Here is a 17,367-nt window from a genome sequence, read left to right as displayed (position 1 = left end):
TTAACACAAACTGTTCCCCCGCAACGTTGATTACACTGCGGGTCGGGTTACTGAAATGGACGAAAAAAAGGCCCACGTTCCGCTCCGTTGCGTACTACACGTCAGCCCATTGCATTTAGAAGGAGTGGTCTATCTTGTTCCGCTATAGGGTGATTTCACTAAAGGTCACTGGAGCGTCGATCCGCACCCACGTGACCGCAAAATGTAACTGGAGTACATGCGTCACTTCCGGTACATGTTAGTGAATGGGAAAACACGCACTTTCACACCCGTTAAAAACATCGAAAACGGCCCGTTTTTGAGTTGCAATTAACTGTGCCAGTCGGGGTGACCGTGAGGAACAGCTACCTACATTTACAGTCCAAAAAAAAGATAGAAACTAAGGTAAATTCAAGAGGGAGCTGAAGGCGCAAAAACAGCGGAAGTGTTTAGCGGACATTTGCCGTGGAGATTTAAAGATCGAAAATATCGGGAATTATCGCGTTTGCTCGCTGCATTTCATCAAAAGTGGCATTATTGACTTTTTATCTTTATTCATTTGTTATATGAAAAGTATTAAAAGTTAAAAATCCGTCAGTAAAATTGCAAAATCGCCCATGGTTCTCAGGTGGGTTTTAACATGCAAAATGAAAACGCTTCTGAAGCTCCATTTACCATTTAAATAATCGTAAACTATCAATGCGTTTTGAAATAAATTTTACTGAGATGCAAGCTAAGGAATGGGATAATTGTCAGCTGTTAGTTGGACAAAAGCAGGACATTTTATTATTTGCCAAAATATATTTCTTAATGTTTCTTGTTTAAAGCCTGCACAATCACCCAAACTACTTATTTATTTATTTATCATCTAATAACAGACAAGCCTGCAGCATGGAATGATGTCAACAATCCTGATTGGGCACCCACTGTGAGCAGGATAGACAATGTGCACAAGAACGCCATGCACGTGCAACAAGAAGAGAGTATTAAAGCAGATTTGGTTTACACTAGAATCCATGTTAAACGCGTGGCTGCAATTAACAGCATGTAATCCAGTTGCCGTTGCGTGGCAACAGTGCGGGTCACGGTCGTGACCTTGGCTTCGTAAAACCTCCCTATAACCTCCCAAAAATGTCGAGTTGACGGTATACTTGCAGCACCGGTTCAAAGTTCAGCATCAACTTGTAGAGCTATAGATGCTTGAGCTGCAACCAAATCTGCTTTAATACTCTCTTCTTGTTGCACGTGCATGGCGTTCTTGTGCACATTGTCTATCCTGCTCACAGTGGGTGCCCAATCAGGATTGTTGACATCATTCCATGCTGCAGGCTTGCCTGTTATTAGATGATAAATAAATAAATAAGTAGTTTGGGTGATTGTGCAGGCTTTAAACAAGAAACATTGAGAAATATATTTTGGCAAATAATAAAATGTCCCGCTTTTGTCCAACTAACAGCTGACAATTATCCCATTCCTTAGCTTGCATCTCAGTAAAATTTATTTCAAAACGCATTGATAGTTTATGATTATTTAAATGGTAAATGGAGCTTCAGAAGCGTTTTCATTTTGCATGTTAAAACCCACCTGAGAACCATGGACGATTTTGCAATTTTACTGATGGATTTTTAACTTTTAATACTTTTCATATAACAAATGAATAAAGATAAAAAGTCAATAATGCCTTACTTTTGATGAAATGCAGCGAGCAAACGCGATAATTCCCGATATTTTCGATCTTTAAATCTCCACGGCAAATGTCCGCTAAGCACTTCCGCTGTTTTTGCACCTTCAGCTCCCTCTTAAATTTACCTTAGTTTCTATCTTTTTTTTGGACTGTAAATGTAGGTAGCTGTGCCTCACGGTCACCCCGACTGGCACAGTTAATTGCAACTCAAAAACGGGCCGTTTTCGATGTTTTAACGGGTGTGAAAGTGCGTGTTTTCCCATTCATTAACATGTACCGGAAGTGACGCATGTACTCCAGTTAAATTTTGCGGTCACGTGGGTGCGGATCGACGCTCCAGTGACCTTTAGTGAAATCACCTTATACACAAACACACACACACATCCAAGATCAGAGTTTTATAAGTATATTAGACCAAGTGCAGACCCGTTGGGTCTGCTCCCCCAATGCAGCCGTTCCCTACCCGTAGCCCCCACGGGAGACGTGGTCCTCCAACTCAAGCCGTTCCTGAAGATAAGATTCCAGCACTCAGCCGTGCGGCTGTTTTTAAATGGCGTCTTTGAGGCGAGATGCGGGCGCCAGCAGCCGTTATGGTCGCTGGCCAGCAGGCGACAAAATGAGTGAGTGGCGGGTGGAGAAGGATTTTATTAAAAATGTGTACATAAACACGACAAAATTTAATGAGTGGATACTTGGAATAAAAAGTGAAATCTGTACCGAAATGGAAAAATATGGACGTTTGTGTGTCTGGTGTTGGCGTGGCAACGAATCAAAGGCTGGCACCCACAAGGGGGGGGGGGGGGGGGGGGGGGGGGGGGGGGGGGGGAGGGGGGGGGGGGGGGGGGGGGAGGGGAGAGGGAGGGAGGGAGGGAGGGAGAGAGGGAGAGAGGGAGAGAGGGGGAGAGGGGGAGAGGGGGAGAGGGGGAGAGGGGGAGAGGGGGAGAGGGGGAGAGGGGGAGAGGGGGAGAGGGGGAGAGGGGGAGATGGGGAGAGGGGGCGAGGGGGAGAAAGAGAGAGGGATGAGAGAGAGAGAGAGAGAGAGGGAGAGAGATGGGGAGAGAGAGTGAGGGAGGTGAGAGAGAGAGAGAGAGAGAGAGAGAGAGAGAGAGAGAGAGAGAGAGAGAGATAGATAGATAGATAGATAGATAGATAGATAGATATTGGCAGGGGTGCTGAGGAAGAGGATTTCTTGGAATGTATGCGGGATAGTTATCTAAATCAACATGTAGAGGAACCAACGAGAGAGCAGGCTATTTTAGACTGGGTATTGAGTAATGAGGAAGGGTTAGTTAGCAGTCTTGTTGTACGTGCCCCCTTGGGCAAGAGTGACCATAATATGGTTGAGTTCTTCATTAGGATAGAGAGTGACATTGTTAATTCAGAAACAATGGTTCTGAACTTAAAGAAAGGTAACTTTGAGGGTATGAGATGTGAATTGGCCAAGATTGACTGGCAATTAATTCTAAAAGGGTTGACGGTGGATATGCAATGGAAGACATTTAAAGACTGCATGGATGAACTACAAAAATTGTTCATCCCAGTTTGGCAAAAGAATAAATCAGGGAAGGTAGTACATCCGTGGATAACAAGGGAAATCAGGGATAGTATCAAAGCGAAGGATGATGCGTACAAATTAGCCAGAAAAAGCAGCATACCGGAGGACTGGGAGAAATTCAGAGACCAGCAGAGGAGGACAAAGGGCTTAATTAGGAAAGGAAAAATAGATTATGAAAGAAAACTGGCAGGGAACATAAAAACTGACTGCAAAAGTTTTTATAGATATGTGAAAAGAAAGAGATTAGTTAAAACAAATGTAGGTCCCTTGCAGTCAGAAACAGGTGAGTTGATCATGGGGAACAAGGATATGGCGGACCAATTGAATAACTACTTTGGTTCCGTCTTCACTAAGGAAGACATAAATAATCTGCCGGAAATAGCAGTTGGAGTTGGAGGAATTGGAGGTCAAAGGAGTTGGAGGAATTGAGTGAAATCCAGGTTAGCCGGGAAGTGGTGTTGGGTAAATTGAATGGATTAAAGGCCGATAAATCCCCAGGGCCAGATAGGCTGCATCCCAGAGTACTTAAGGAAGTAGCTCCAGAAATAGTGGATGCATTAGTAATAATCTTTCAAAACTCTTTAGATTCTGGAGTAGTTCCTGAGGATTGGCGGGTAGCAAACGTAACCCCACTTTTTAAGAAGGGAGGGAGAGAGAAAACGGGGAATTACAGACCAGTTAGTCTAACATTGGTAGTGGGGAAACTACTAGAGTCAGTTATTAAAGATGGGATAGCAGCACATTTGGAAAGTGGTGAAATCATTGGACAAAGTCAGCATGGATTTACAAAAGGTAAATCATGTCTGACGAATCTTATAGAATTTTTCGAGGATGTAACTAGTAGCGTGGATAGGGGAGAACCAGTGGATGTGGTGTATCTGGACTTCCAGAAGGCTTTCGACAAGGTCCCACATAAGAGATTAGTATACAAACTTAAAGCACACGGCATTGGGGGTTCAGTATTGATGTGGATAGAGAACTGGCTGGCAAACAGGAAGCAAAGAGTAGGAGTAAACGGGTCCTTTTCACAATGGCAGGCAGTGACTAGTGGGGTACCGCAAGGCTCAGTGCTGGGACCCCAGCTATTTACAATATATATTAATGATCTGGATGAGGGAATTGAAGGCAATATCTCCAAGTTTGCGGATTACACTAAGCTGGGGGGCAATGTTAGCTGTGAGGAGGATGCTAGGAGACTGCAAGGTGACTTGGATAGGCTGGGTGAGTTGGCAAATGTTTGGCAGATGCAGTATAATGTGGATAAATGTGAGGTTATCCATTTTGGTGGCAAAAACAGGAAAGCAGACTATTATCTAAATGGTGGCCGACTAGGAAAAGGGGAGATGCAGCGAGACCTGGGTGTCATGGTACACCAGTCATTGAAAGTAGGCATGCAGGTGCAGCAGGCAGTGAAGAAAGCGAATGGTATGTTAGCTTTCATAGCAAAAGGATTTGAGTATAGGAGCAGGGAGGTTCTACTGCAGTTGTACAGGGTCTTGGTGAGACCACACCTGGAGTATTGCGTACAGTTTTGGTCTCCAAATCTGAGGAAGGACATTATTGCCCTAAAGGGAGTGCAGAGAAGGTTCACCAGACTGATTCCTGGGATGTCAGGACTGTCTTATGAAGAAAGACTGGATAGACTTGGTTTATATTCTCTAGAATTTAGGAGATTGAGAGGGGATCTTATAGAAACTTATAAAATTCTTAAGGGGTTGGACAGGCTAGATGCAGGAAGATTGCTCCCGATGTTGGGGAAGTCCAGGACAAGGGGGTCACAGCTTAAGGATAAGGGGGAAATCCTTTAAAACCGAGATGAGAAGTACTTTTTTCACACAGAGAGTGGTGAATCTCTGGAACTCTCTGCCACAGAGGGTAGTCGAGGCCAGTTCATTGGCTATATTTAAGAGGGAGTTAGATGTGGCCCTTGTGGCTAAGGGGATCAGAGGGTATGGAGAGAAGGCAGGTACGGGATACTGAGTTGGATGATCAGCCATGATCATATTGAATGGCGGTGCAGGCTCGAAGGGCCGAATGGCCTACTCCTGCACCTAATTTCTATGTTTCTATTCTCCGTATCGTTAGAGTATAAAGTAACATAGATCTGAACTGTACGATGTAAATTCTATGAACAGTAAGTGCTAGGCCTATTTTAGTATAGTGCCACATACCAGGGAAATTCCTGCAGCTAAATTAGTGATTGCGCCTTCAAAACCAGAGTGGTCAAATTATCGATTAGCTGTACTGTAGTCTACTGGAGCACAAGACTGCCACCGTACCATGGATACAGTATCAGTGGTTACATTCTATTGTTCAGAATGTACAATGTTTGTACAAGGTTTGTCATCAACGCTGGGCTATAGTACCATAGACATTCGCTCATTGAAGCATTATCATTTTAAGGCAGTTTTATCTTTAACCACTTAATGGCAAATTTCCGACTCTTCCAGTGTCCAACTTTCCGTTGCCATTATTACACAGGTAAGTAGGACTCATCTTACACAGACCAAATAGAACAGATATTCCAGTGGTTCTTTATTGAAGTAGTTGTACAAGCAAAGAGATGAACGTACCAGGTTTTCCTTATTCTGCATACAAGTTGTAGCTGGCTGTTCTCCCTGGTTTGGTGAGAACTGTGTACTCTCCCTCCCTGTGTCTGGTCTGCCACTCCCTGTCCACCATGCCCATATATACAGTGCATTCAGAAAGTATTCAGACCCATTCACTTTTTCCACATTTTGTTAAGTTACAGCCTTATTCTAAAATGGATTAAATTCATTTTAATCCATAATAAAAAAGTGAAAACAGGTGTTTAGGAATGTTTGCAAAATAATTAAAAATAATTAACTGAAATATCACATTTACATAAGTATTCATACCCTTTCATCAGTGCTTTATTGAGGCACCTTTGGCAGCGATTACAGCCTCAAGTCTTCTTGGGTATGACGCTAGAAGCTTGGCACACCTGTTTTGGGTAATTTCTCCCATTCTTCTCTGCAGAAGCTCTCAAGCTCTGTCAGGTTGAATGAGGAGTGTTGATGCACAGCTATTTTGAGATCCTTCCAGAGATGTTCGATCGGGTTCAAGTCCGGGCTCTGGCTGGGCCACTGAAGGACATTCACAGACTTGTCACAAAGCCACTCCTGCGATGTCTTGTCTGTGTGCTTAGGGTCGTTATCCTGTTGGAAGGCAAACCTCTGCCCCAGTCTGAGGTCCAGAACGCTCTGGTGCAGGGTTTCATCAAGGATCTCTCTGTATTTTGTTCTGTTCATCTTTCCCTCGATCCTGACTAGTCTCCCATTCTTGCCACTGAAAAACATCCCCCCAGCATGATGCTGCCACTACTATGCTTCACCATAGGTATGGTATTGGCCAGGTGATGAGCGGTGCCTGGTTTCCTCCAGACATGATGCTTGGCATTCAGGCCAAAGAGTTCAATCTTGGTTTCATCAGACCAGAGAATCCTGTTTCTCATGGTCTGAGAGTCCTTTAGGTGCCTTTTGGCAAACTCCAAGCGGGCTGTCATGTGCCTTTTACTGAGGAGTGGTTTCCGTCTGGCCACTCTACCGTAAAGGCCTGAAAAGGTGGAGTGTTGCAGATATAGTTATCCTTCTGGGAGGTCCATCTCCACAGAGGAACTCTGAAGCTCTGTCAGAGTGACCATTGGGTTCTTGGTCACCTCCCTGACCAAGGCCCTTCTCCCCGATTGCTCAGTTTGGCTGGGTGGCCAGCTCTCTGAGGAGTCCTGGTGGTTCCAAAGTTCTTCCATTTAAGAACGACGGAGGCCACTGTGCTTTTCGGGACCTGCAATGCTGCAGAAATTGTTTTTTACCCTTCGCCAGATCTGTGTCTCGACACAATCCTGTCTCGGTGGTCTACGGACTATTCCGTCTTCATGGCTTGATTTTTGCTCTGACCTGCACTGTCAACTGGGGGACCTTATACAGACAGGTGTGTGCCTTTCTAAATCATGTCCAATCAATTTAATTTACCACTGGTGAACTCCAATCAAGTTGTAGAAACATCTCAAGGATAATCAATGGAAACAGAATGAACCTAAGCTCAATTTTGAATGTCATAGCAAAGGGTCTGAATACTTATGTAAATGTAATATTTCAGTTATTTATTTTTAATTACTTTGCAAAAATTTCTAAACACCTGTTTTCGCTTCTTCATTCTGGGTTTTTTTTTAAAATCCATTTTAAAATAAGGCTGTAACGAGACATAATGTGGAAAAAGTGAAGAGGTCTGAATATTTTCTGACTGCACTGTATACGCCCCTCTGTGCATCTAATGACCGCCCCCAAGTGTCCAAAATAATACTGCAAGATATATCTAGACAAAATAATATAATTTGCCAACAGTAGCTAGCCTAAATATAAATGGCTCCTACACACCAGCCCCTAATTGTTCTACGTATATAACAAAACAATTACCAATAAACATTAAAAGCAGCTATAAAAACTTACATCTCCTTATCAACCGTTTCCTTTAGTTTGCCAGGATATTTTTCAAAGCTACTCACAACAGTCTGAATCTCCTATCTTTTTCGAGTGAGCTGCAAGAGTGTGTCCTTACTTTAAGAAGCCAAGCTATAGCAGTCTTCATATTCCCCATGATGAAAAATAGGTAACCAGAGAATTTGTGGGGTTCAATGGATTTTTGACAATGACGTTCATTGTGGTGTCTTGTTTGATTTCTAGATCATTAGCAGAGATTGCAGATTCCAAGTGAAGTTTTGGCCATTCTCTGTCTGGCTTACAGAGAAATTCTGGTCCCTTGATCCATCTCTTGCAGCTTAAGAAGCGGTCTGCTGTTCGTCATCTAGAGGCTTCATCTGCAGGAATTTCCTTTGTGTCAATATATCTCCATTGTGATACAATAGTAGACAATAGACAATAGACATTAGGTGCAGGAGTAGGCCATTTGGCCCTTTGAGCCAGCACCCCCAATGAATGTGATCATTCCCAATCAGTACCCCGTTCCTGCCTTCTCCCCATGTCCCCTGACTCCGCTATTTTTAAGAACCCTATATCTAGCTCTCTCTTGAAAGCATCCAGAGAACCTGCCTCCACCTCTGAGGCAGAGAATTCCACAGACTCACCACTCTCTGTGAGAAAAAGTGCCCTCGTCTCCGTTCTAAATGGCTTACTCCTTATTCTTAAACTGTGGCCCCTGGTTCTGGACTCCCCCAACATCGGGAACATGTTTCCTGCCTCTAGTGTGTCCAAGTCCTTAACAATCTTATATGTTTCAATGAGATCACCTCTCATCCTTCTAAACTCCAGAGTGTACAAGTTGCTCCATTCCCTCAGCATATGACAGTCCCGCCATCCCGGGAATTAACCTTGTAAAACTACGCTGCACTCCCTCAATAGCAAGAATGTCCTTCCGCAAATTAGGGGACCACAACTGCACACAATACTCCAGGTGTGGTCTCACTAGGGCTCTGTACAATTGCAGAAGGACCTCTTTGCTCCTATATTCGATTCCCCTTGTTATAAAGGCCAACATGCCATTCGCTTTCTTCACTGCCTGCTGTAACTGCATGCTTACTTTCATAGACTGAAGTACAAGGACCCCCAGATCCCGTTGTACTTCCCTTTTTCCCAACTTGACGCCATTTAGATAGTAATCTGCCTTCCTGTTTTTGCTACGAAAGTGGATAACCTCACATTTATCCACATTAAACTTCATCTGCCATGCACCTGCCCACTCCCCCAACCTGTCCAGGTCACCCTGCATGCTCACAGCATCCTCCTCACAGTTCACACTGCCACCCAGCTTTATGTCATCTGCAAATTTGCTAATGTTACTTTGAATCCCTTCATCCAAATCATTGATGTATATTGTAAATAGCTGTGGTCCCAGCACCAAGCCATGCGGTACCCCACTAGTCACTGCCTGCCATTCTGAAAGGGACCCGTTAATCCCTACTCTTTGTTTCCTGTCTGCCAACCACTTCTGTATCCATGTCAGCACTCTACCCCCAATACCATGTGCCCTAATTTTGCCCACTAATCTCCTATGTGGGACCTTATCAAATGCTTTCTGAAAGTCTAGGTACACTACATCCACTGGCTCTCCCTTGTCCATTTTCCTAGTTACATCTTCAAAAAATTCCAGTAGCATCCCTTATAAAAGAGACCCTGTTTGCTATAAATGTTTGGAAGCGTTTGGTTTTGTTGTTGATGTACTTAAGCATTGTTGTGCTATCAGTCCAGAAGATGGATTTGTCCAGTTGAAGCTGTAATTCCTTTCGCAGCATGTGTCCACTCTGACAGCTAGGACTGCAGCTGTAAGCTCCATTCTGGGAATCGTCATTTGCTTCAATGGTGCCACTCTGGATTTTCCCAATATGAATGCAACATGTACTTCTTTGTTATCATCTTCAAGTCTTAGATATGAAACAGTACCGCAGCCACTTTCGCCGGCGTCTGAAAAGTGGTGCAGCTGTGCATATCTGATTTGATCAAAGTTTGTGGGCTTCATGCACTGGTCCACTTTAAATTCCGCCATCTGGTTGTATTTGTATCTTAATCAGTCAACATTGATGGGCAGAGACTGAACCAGCAAATATCAACAACCTGGCTCTTATTTGCTCCCAGTTTCTCCCACTTTCTTGTAATTAAAATCCCTTCGTGCTAGTGCTACATGTGTGGGTTTGATAAGGTCCCCCACTACATAGTGGGGGGGGGGAGGGATTGGCAAATTGGGAGCATAAAGATGGAGTTAAACGGGAAGTGAGTACAGGAAAAGTTACAAAAGCTCCCGAATTAATGGGAAGGAAAGTTCGAGAAGTGATAAGAGAGTAAGGCCAGGGCCAATAGTGACCGGTGGGAGAGGGGAAGTCAAAGTGTTGTATGTGAATACGCGAAGTATAAGAAATAAAGTGGATGAGCTTGAGGCTCAGTTAGGAATTGGCAAGTATGATGTTGCGGGAATTACAGAGACATGGCTGCAAGAGGACCTGGGCTGGGAACTGAATATTCAAGGGTATACGTCCTATCGAAAAGACAGACAAAGGTGGGCAGAGGGTAGGGGTAGCTCTGTTGGTGAGAAATGAAATTCAGTCCCTTAGGAGGGGTGACATAGAGTCTGGAGATGTAGAGTCAGTATGGATAGAACTGAGGAATTGTCAGGGTAAAAAGACCTTAGTGGGAGTTATCTACAGGCCCCCAAACAGTAGCCTGGATACAGAGTGCAAGTTGAATCAGGAGTTAAAATTGTCATGTAGTAAAAGTAATGCTATGGTTGTGTTATGGGAGATTTCAACATGCAGGTAGACTGGGAAAATCAGGTTGCTACTGGACCCCAAAAAGGGGAATTTGTGGAGTACCTCTGTAATGGATTCTTAGAGCAGCTTGTACTGGAGCCTACCAGGGAGAAGGCAATTCTGGATTTAGTGTTGTGTAATGAACCGGATTTGGTAAGGGAACTCGAGGTTAAGGAGCCATTAAGTAGTGACCATAATATGATAAGTTTTAAACTACAATTTGAGAGGGAGAAGGGTAAATCAGAGGTGTTAGTATTACAGTTGATCAAAGGGGAATATGGAGCTATGAGGGAGGAGCTGGCCAAAGTTGACTGGAAAAATACCTCAGCAGGGATGACAGTGGAACAACAATGGCAGGTATTTCTGGGAATAATACAGAAGGTGCAGGATCAGTTCATTCCAAAGAGGAAGAGAGATTCCAAGGGGAGCAAGGGGCGACCGTGGCTGACAAGGGAAGTCAGGGACAGTATAAAAATAAAAGAGAAGTATAACATAGCAAAGATGAGCATGAAGCCAGAGGATTGGGTAACTTTTAAAGAGCAACAGAAGATAACTAAAAAGGCAATATGGGGAGAAAAGATGAGGTATGAGGGTAAGCTAGCCAAGAATATAAATGAGGATAGTAAAAGCTTCTTTAGGTATGTGAAGAGGAAAAAATTAAGACCAAAGTTGGACCATTGAAGACTGAATAAGGTGAATTTATTATGGGGAACAAGGAAATGGCAGACGAGTTGAACAGGTACTTTGGATCCGTCTTCACTAAGGAGGACACAAGCAATCTTCCCGATGTACTAGCCAGAGGATCTGGGGTGACGGAGGAACTGAAGGAAATGCACATTAGGCAGGAAATGGTGTTGGGTCGACTGATGGGACTGAAGACTGATAAATCCCCAGGGCCTGCTATGGACTGCATCCCAGAGTACTTAAGGAAGTGGCTCTAGAAATCGTGGACACATTGGTGATAATTTTCCAATCATATCTCTCTATCTATATATTAAAACTCTGTGTGTGTGTATGTCAGATTCCATTTTCAGATATTTAGTTTTTGGCCTTCGATTCCTTGGTTGGCCAAAACCACATGCTCAAATTCCGTTTGTTTTCCATTTCGCTAGCGATTTCACTTTTACATTCACTAATCCACTCCTCAATACATTTGGACATTGTTATGTACACATTTTTTAATAAAATCCTCCCCCCCCCCCCCCCACTCATTTAAAAATCTAAACCGGACTCACGAGCTGCTTGACGAGCTGCTTGACGTCACAATGCCACATGCCGACCAATCCAGGCCCACCTGCCTCCAGGCCCCGCCCCCCCACCGCTCTGCATTAAAGACGCAGAGATCGAGAAAGTTCTGCAGAACAAACATTCTACAGCTCCGTTCCGCTGTAGCTTCTTTGTTCTACACATCTCGGGACAGCGACTCATCATGCGCTGAACCTTATCATCACTGTTGGCGCAGCTCGTGAAGCCTTGCGCTCTCATTCCAGCTGTGGGTTTACAGAGTCAGAAGCCGTTTCTCTCTCTCTCTCTTCATTTGGCAGCCCGGCTATCTCCACCCCCCACACCCCTCCGCCTCCCGCACCATGCCAAGTACGCTTGCGCCACGCCTCCGGCAGCTCGACTCCCGCCCGCTGCCCTCCCGCTCCATCCCCCCCCCCCTCCCCTCCCCCCACTTCACCTCTCTCCCCCATCCTCCCCTTCCTCTCCCCTTCACCCCCACTCGCCCTCTCCCCCCCAGACAGAGCAGAACGCCGGCTGTTGCCAGAACCGCAGCCGCAGTTTTTCAGCTTCTGTTAACTGTGCCCGACCGACCTGCTTCAGGGGAGAAATCCCAGCCGCCCGCCCGCCCGCCCGTGTGTGTGTGTGTGACTGTTTGTGGGGCGGGCACGCGCTATCCATTCAAGCAGACACTCTCATCTGTTTGTGGGGGCGGGTGCTTAGTGTGTGTGACGACACACGCTCCTCCCCCCGAACTCCAGAGTCTTCACTGTGTGCCCCTCTCTGCGTGTCCCTCTCTGCGTGCCCCTCTCTGTGTGCCTCGGTGTCCCGTGGTGGTGCTGGCTTGAAGGGCTCTGGCCTACTCCTGCACCTATTGTCTATTGTTCATTGACCACCCTTAAGGTTCCTTTCTTTGAGTGATATACTCCATGGGGTGGGATGAGAACTCTCCATCACTTCGATTCAGCTGGTCCACTGGTACCATTTCAACATAACCAGTGTCTATCATTTTTGTGAGGAAAGATGTATATTCATCATGAAATTTCTTATTCTTCCCAAATCTGCGTTTCAGGCACTGGATGAGCTGCTCTGCAATGCAACGGTTATTTGGCATGCTGACACTTTCCTGTTTGAAAGGTAAGTCTAGACAATAGTGTCCATCTACCATCTTTGCTGAGCGTTTCATAATATCCAAGAACTTTACATCTTCTCTGGACATTTCCTCTGTTCCCTGTTGGTTCTTTCATTGGAGTTGTGTTTGTATTGCTCCTCTAGGTTTACAATATATATTCGATTGACAGCAGCAGCAGCAGGGCAACCATTTTCATCTCTGCTTTCGTTGTCTCTTCTCAGGGGAGCATAGCTGACCCACCCCAGTAGGGTCCTCACGGCGTATGGTCCATCCCTTTGGCTGTTGACCAGCTCCCAAGATTCCAATACCTTTGAAGCATTTGTCCCAATGAGTAGGTCAATGCCAGAGTCTATTTGAGGAATCTTGATATCCTTCAAATAAGGTCATTGTATCGTGTCTTCCTGCATGGGAATGTTTAGCTGAGAAACCGGCATGGCCTTATGTGTGAAAACATCAGATACTTGGATAAAATCGTCTTTGTCCAGACTAGATATTTCCAAACCTGAAATATGATGACTGATCACAGGCTTCACTTGGTTCATGGTACGCAAGAGAATATTGGTCTTTTGTCTCATCAAGCTTTCTGTGCAAAAGGTAGATGAACTTCCATGATCCAAAAATGCGTATGTTTGCAACACTGTATCCCCCTTGTGGCTCTTTACCTGTACTGGTACAATGGAGGAGATGCAGGCTTCTTCACTGGCCCCAATATGCCCACACATATGAGGTGAGGGAACAGCATTACTCACAATTGGCTTCTCATTCTGTTCTGTATGCTCCAGCTTCTTCTCTTTGTTCTTTTGTTCAATGTGAAGTATTTCAGGAGATTTTGGTTGCACACATCACAAGTCAAATGGTTCTTGCAGTCTTTGCTCATGTGTCCTAACTTCAAACATCCAAAGCAGACTCCCTTCTCCTTTGAGAAGTCTATCCTTTGTGCCCCTTCTTGATCTGTGGACAAAGCCCCAATGTGTGATCACTTTTATTACAGAACAAACAAGAACCTTGAGAATTGGTGATAGGTACATTTCCTCTCATTCCACTTGTCAGATTTTCTTGCACTGCTGTCTCTACAGGTATTACAGTTGTTGCAAAATTGCTTCCTCTTGGTCCTGACCTTTCCCTTGCTTTCGCAAAAGTAGAGCTTTTGACAGTTGCAATTGGCCTAGCATCCTGGATGTTTCCGAAAAGTGGATCATGACATTATCTTTACTTGTCTCTCCATGAAGTCTACCAGGTCAGAAAATCTAGCTCGATGTCCATGCTTTTCCTGTAGCTGACATGCCCTATCCCTCCACTTGTCTCTGAGCTTGTAAGGCAGTTTTAGAGGGATAGTCTTCATATTGGAAGCAACATTCATCTCCTCCATATAGGTGAGATGTTCCATTGCATTGCAACAACCTCTATGGAACAGTGAGAACGCTTGGAATGACTTCACATCCTCGGGTCTGATCACTGACCAGGCAAATGCCTTGACCATATATGCAATGGCAATCTTGTGTTCATTACCAAAATGTTTTTTAAGCAGATCTTTTGCTCTTTGATAGCCCTGGGCTGGAGGCAAATATTTGCAGCTGCGGACTAGGTCTTTTGGATGGCCACTTGTGTATTGCTCTATAAATTGCAAGCAATCACTGACATCATTGGTTTTTCTTTCCACTCCTTTCTCAAATGCTGTGATGAAAACTTCATACTGCAAAGGGTCACCATCATAAACAGGAATGTGTCTCGGTGGTAATGTAGAAGAGAGGTTTTGTTGAGCCAGAAGAGCAGTGATGTCATTTTGCCTCTGCATTAGGTTCCAGATATCACCTTGGTTTCCATCATTCAGTACACGGGGATAGTGCTAACATGCCCCTGCACACCCTTTTTCATATGTCTGCACATTAAGCCTTTGAAGAGAGTATTGAGTTAGATGGGTCTTATCATGAGCTTTAACCGATGTTCCATGAGTTGTTTGTTTTGGTCTAACAACCTGTTGCTGGGAGGAAAATTCAGTTCCCATCAACACATTTTGTCTTTGTTCCACTTGATCAGGCAAATATTCATCTGCCTGTGGATTTAATTTAGCTGATGTTTCCCTTTGAGCAGTTCCTTTTCTCATATAAGAGCTCATCCCTTGAGATACTCTAGAGCTGCTTCTTGATCCTTTGGCCTCAAGTACATTAATTCTTGCATTGGTTGCTGCCAGCTCAGTCTCTAGTTCCAGCAGTTCTTTCCCTCTTTTCAGCTGTTCTCTCTTTTCAGTTATTCTTCTTGTGCCTCACACTCATGCTTGGCACTGGCTGCTGCCAGCTCAGTCTCTAGTTTCAGTTGTTCTCTCTTTCTTTTCAATTGTTCTTCCTTTCTTTCCAATTGTTCTTCTTGTGCCTCAAGCTCGTGCTTTTTGCTCATGGCGACAACCCGTTCCAAGAGAGCAGCCTTATCTGCCTGAGCATTAATACGAGCAGAGGCTGTTGAAGATGCACAGGATGCAGAACTAGATTTGTGGCTTAATTTTAGTTTTGAGACATTTGAAACACTGTAATCCGGTCCAATTTATTCTGAGTTTACAACACTCTGTTGTATGGCACTTTCAGCTATGGAGTTAGTTTGCTGTCCAACTTCAGATAACCAGACCTCTACATCTTGTATAAAACCATTAAAAGTTTCCATTCTTTGTTGAAACCACTGATTTTGCTTTTCAAGCTCCTTTTCAGGCAGTGGTACCTTCACCAATGACTCGTGGTTTTTGCTGACTTCATCACAGAGCTTGATTAATTGAACCAGGTAAGATTGCACTTAATTTGCCTTTTCCTCTAATTTCATGAGCTCTTTCAGCTTTTCAATTAACTTGTAAACTTGTTTACATATCGAGTTTCTTGTCTTCTGACACTTTTCCCTGAACAATTCCAAGCCTTTGTCAGTGCGTTTGGTAACTCTTCTATCCTTTTCAGAATCCTGTCCAACATCGCCATCTTGTGACTGAGCTTTAGCTTTGACCACAGGCATACATGTCCACTATCCCTTGAAGACTCGTTGACGTAAAAGCCGTATGCCTGCGGCTTGATAGGGGGCGCCGTCCAGTTGGGTATGGCTGCCCTGCCTGCAGCTGTCCATCCTTTCACTCCTTTTTTTTATTTTTAGTATGTTAAAAAGTATTTTGTTTGGAGGTCTATTCTTTTTATGTGTGGGGGGGGGGGGCGAAACTGTATTTCTCAGTCCCTACCTGGTCGGAGAGGCTGCTTTCCTCCGAGCAGCAACTTCGACCCGTCCTCGCGGCCTACCATCGGGGTCTGGAGCGGCGTTTCCTGAGGAGACCGGCCAGAACCACGGCTTCGGGGCGGCACAGCGCTGGAGCGTTATCGTGGAGCAGAGCAGGCGATGCCTTGCCCGGGTCGCCACGCTGGAGCTCCGGTGCGCTGAGTTCACCGATGAACACCGCGGAGCTGCGGGACTGTGGTGCGGCCAGCCGCGGGCGGCGGCGCTGACCTTAAACATCGCGGAGCCTGGGATCTTTCGCCGAGATCGCCAGTGGTGGAGCTCCGTCCAGCGCGGCCTGTTGGCTTCGGAAGCCGTGGTCTCTGGTAAGGATGCGGCCGTTCCAGGCATCCCAAGCCGCTGGGAGGGTTCTCCCGACGCTGGAGCACCATCACCCAGCGAGAAGAGCCTGAAACATCGGGCCTCGTAGCGGCGACTGCAGAGGCCTCAATAGGCCCGACTATGGGTGGGCAAGGGGATGGGGACTGGACTTTGTGCCTTCCTTCACAAATTATAAACCATTTCTTTATAATGTCATGTTGTATTCTTATTAATGTGCTGCAATGGCAGCTTCAATTTCACTACACCAAATGTGTATGTGACAATAAATGAACCTTATATGAACCGTATGGTATTTCAAACAACTGATATCGCTCTGATTCTCAAGGTCACTTCTCAATTCTCCATTTTAGTCGCCGTTTACCAATACAGTTTATCATATACAGTGGCTTGCAAAAGTATTCATACCCCTTGAACATTTCCACATTTTGTCACGTTACAACCACAAACGTAAATGTATTTTATTGGGATTTTATGTGATAGACCAACACAAAGTGGTGCATAATTGTGAAGTGGAAGCAAAATGATACATGGTTTTCAATTTTGTTCACAAATAAAAAACTGAAAAGTGTGGTGTGCAAAAGTGTTCAGCCCCCTTTACTCTGATACCCCTAAATAAAATCCAGTGCAACCAATTGCCTTCAGAAGTCACCTAATTAGTAAATAGAGTCCACTTGTGTGTAATCTAATCTCAGTATAAATACAGCTGTTCTGTGAAGGCCTCAGAGGTTTGTTAGAGAACATTAGTGAACAAACAGCATCACGAAGCCCAAGGAACACACCAGACAGGTCAGGGATAAAGTTGTGGAGAAGTTTAAAGCAGGGTTAGGTTATAAAAAAAAATCCCAAGCTTTGAACATCTCACGGAGCACTGTTCAATCCATCATCCGAAAATGGAAAGAGTATGGCACAACTGCAAACCTACCAAGACATGGCCGTCC

The 17,367-nt window shown here is 44.8% G+C and overlaps 1 long non-coding RNA gene across 1 annotated transcript; it reads left to right on the top strand.

Moving 5' to 3' along the window:
• Positions 1-12,775: 12,775 nt before the first annotated feature.
• LOC116980653 lies at positions 12,776-15,945 on the top strand. The gene is made up of 3 exons (XR_004414031.1): positions 12,776-12,852; positions 15,536-15,616; positions 15,784-15,945. It is a non-coding gene; the product is annotated as an uncharacterized LOC116980653 (long non-coding RNA).
• Positions 15,946-17,367: the final 1,422 nt, after the last annotated feature.

This window comes from Amblyraja radiata, chromosome 14, assembly GCF_010909765.2.
Source record: "Amblyraja radiata isolate CabotCenter1 chromosome 14, sAmbRad1.1.pri, whole genome shotgun sequence".
In the NCBI taxonomy this organism is placed as follows: Eukaryota; Metazoa; Chordata; class Chondrichthyes; order Rajiformes; family Rajidae; genus Amblyraja; species Amblyraja radiata.
The sequence above is the reverse complement of the archived record's forward strand: the minus strand, read 5'-3'. Positions and strand labels throughout refer to the sequence as shown.